Genomic DNA, 2,591 nt, shown 5'->3' with positions numbered 1-2,591 from the left:
GTAAATCCTTCTCCATCCCTGGTTTTGAGTCTTTGTGTATCCTTGAATGTGAGATGGGTCTGGATGCAGCATACTGATGGGTTTTAGTTTTTTATTCAAATTGCCTGTCTGTCTTTGGATTGGGGGATTTAGTCAATTTAAATTTAGAATTAATAATAATATATGTGAGTTTAATACTGCCATTTAATATTAGCTGGCTATTTTGCCCATTAGTTGATGTAAATTCTTCATTATATTGATGCTCTTTTTGGTATTTTTTTAGAAAGGCTGATACTATTTGTTCCTTTCTATGTGTAGCAGTTCTTTCAGAAGCTCTTGAAAAGCAGGCCTGGTGGTGATGAAATCTCTGAGTGCTTGCTTATTCACAAAAAACTTTATTTTTCCTTCACTTGTGAAGCTTAGTTTGGCTGGATGTGAAATTCTGGGTTGAAAGTTATTTTCTTTAAGGATGTTGAATATTGGTCCCCACTCTCTTCTGGCTTGTAGGGTTTCTGCTGAGAGATCTGCTGTAAGTCTGATAGGCTTCCCTTTGTGGGTAACCTGACCTTTCTCTCTGGCTGCCCTTAGTGTTTTCTCCTTCATTTCAACCCTGGTGAATCTGACGATTATGTGCCTTGGAGTTGCTCTTCTTGAGGAATATCTTTGTGGTGTTCTCTGTATTACCTGGAGTTGAATATTATCCTGCCTTACTAAGTTGGGAAAATTTTCCTGAATAATGTCCTGAAGCATATTTTCCAGCTTGGATTCATTCTCTTCATCACATTCAGGTACACCTATCAAGCGTAGATTAGGTCTTTTCACATAGTCCCATATTTCTTGGACACTTTGCTTGTTCCTTTTTATCCTTTTTTCTCTAATTTTGTCTTCTTGTTTTATTTCATTGAGTTGATCTTCGACCTCTGATATCCTTCTGCTTGATCAATTCGGCTGTTAAAACTTGTGCATACTTCACAAAGTTCTTGTATTGTGTTTTTCAGCTCTATCAATTCACTTATATTCCTCTCTAAATTGTGTATTCTTGTTAACATTTCGTCAAATCTTTTTTCAAAGTTCTTAGTTTCTTTGGATTGAGTTAAAACAAGTTCTTTTAATTCACAGAAGTTTCTCATTATCCACATTTTGAAGCCTGCTTCTGTAATTGGAACACACTCGTTCTCCATCAAGCCTTGTTCTGTTGCTGATGAGGAACTGTGATCCCCCGCTGAGGGAGAGGCGTTCTGATCTTGGGTATTCTCAGCCTTTTTTGGCTGTTTTCTTCCCGTCGTTGTAGATTTATCCATCTGTGGTCTTTATAATTACCGTCTTTGTAATTGGGTTTCCGAGTGGACGTCCAACTTATTGATTCTCAGCGCCGAAATCTGAGCAACCCACTGCGCCGACTAAATCAGTGGCGTTAAGATTGATGGTGTTTTTCTGACTCTGCACCAAGAACCAACACTCCGAGGCGCCGGCAAAACCACCTCGCCGGTCATAAGAGTGGCGCTGGCAACCCGTGTGGCTCCTCCGCTGGGAATCTCCTGGTGCGTAAGCAACAAGAATTCCTGCAAAGGTGTGGCGTCCTCTCGTTCTTTGCGCTTTCACTGGGAGCTACAATCCCGAGCTGCTAGTGGTCAGCCATCTTGGATCTCTCTCTATTATTTCTATTATACAGATGATATAATTGAGACCCAAAGGAGCTAAGGAGCTAATTCAAAGTTATAGAAGTAGTGATGTAGAAAGAAAAAACAAAAGATATGAGTCCAAAACTATTTTCCCCAGGGGCAGGAACTTGAGAGGAAGTCACTGGAAGAGAAATGAAACAAAGAGGTACAGGAGAACACATACCTATCTTGGTAATACTTGGCACATAGTAACTTTCAATAAATATTCTTTTATTGCTGAATGAATGCAAGAATTGATCAACTATATTAGATCTCCAGAGACACTGAGCTAGTAGGAGAGATATATATAGGAGATATATATATACACACACATATATACATATATAATTATCTCCTATATGTATATATAGGAGAAATATCTATATCTTTTACACACACATATCTATCTATCCATCTGGAGAGAGAGATTATAGGAACTGGTTCACATGACTACGGAGGCTGAGAAGTCCCGTGGGCTATGGTCTGTAAACTAGAGACCCAGGAAAGCGGGTGTGGTACTCCAGTCCAAAACTGAAAGCTCAAGACCAGAACTGACTATGTAAGTGGTGGTAGAAAGTTGGTGGTATAGTTCTAGTTCAAATCCAAAGGCCTGAAAATCAGAAGTGCCAATGGTATAAGTCCCTTCCAAGGAGACAACTGATGTCCCAATCCAAGCTGTCAGGCAGAGAGAGCAAATTCTCTCTTATCCTGCCTTTTGTTTCATTCGGGCCTCCAATAGATTGGATGAGGACTAAAAATACTGGCCATCTGCTTTCCTCAGTCTACCACTTCAAATGCTAATCTCACTCAGAAACACTCTCACAAACATACGCAGAATAATGTTTAAGCAAATATCTGGGCACCCCATGTCCCAGTCCCACTGACACATAAAATTAACCATCTCAAGTCCACCTCTGTCAACCTGTCACCTTACATATCTCCTTAAGCCAT

Source organism: Saimiri boliviensis, chromosome 1, assembly GCF_048565385.1.
Source record: "Saimiri boliviensis isolate mSaiBol1 chromosome 1, mSaiBol1.pri, whole genome shotgun sequence".
In the NCBI taxonomy this organism is placed as follows: domain Eukaryota; kingdom Metazoa; phylum Chordata; class Mammalia; order Primates; family Cebidae; genus Saimiri; species Saimiri boliviensis.
The sequence above is the reverse complement of the archived record's forward strand: the minus strand, read 5'-3'. Positions refer to the sequence as shown.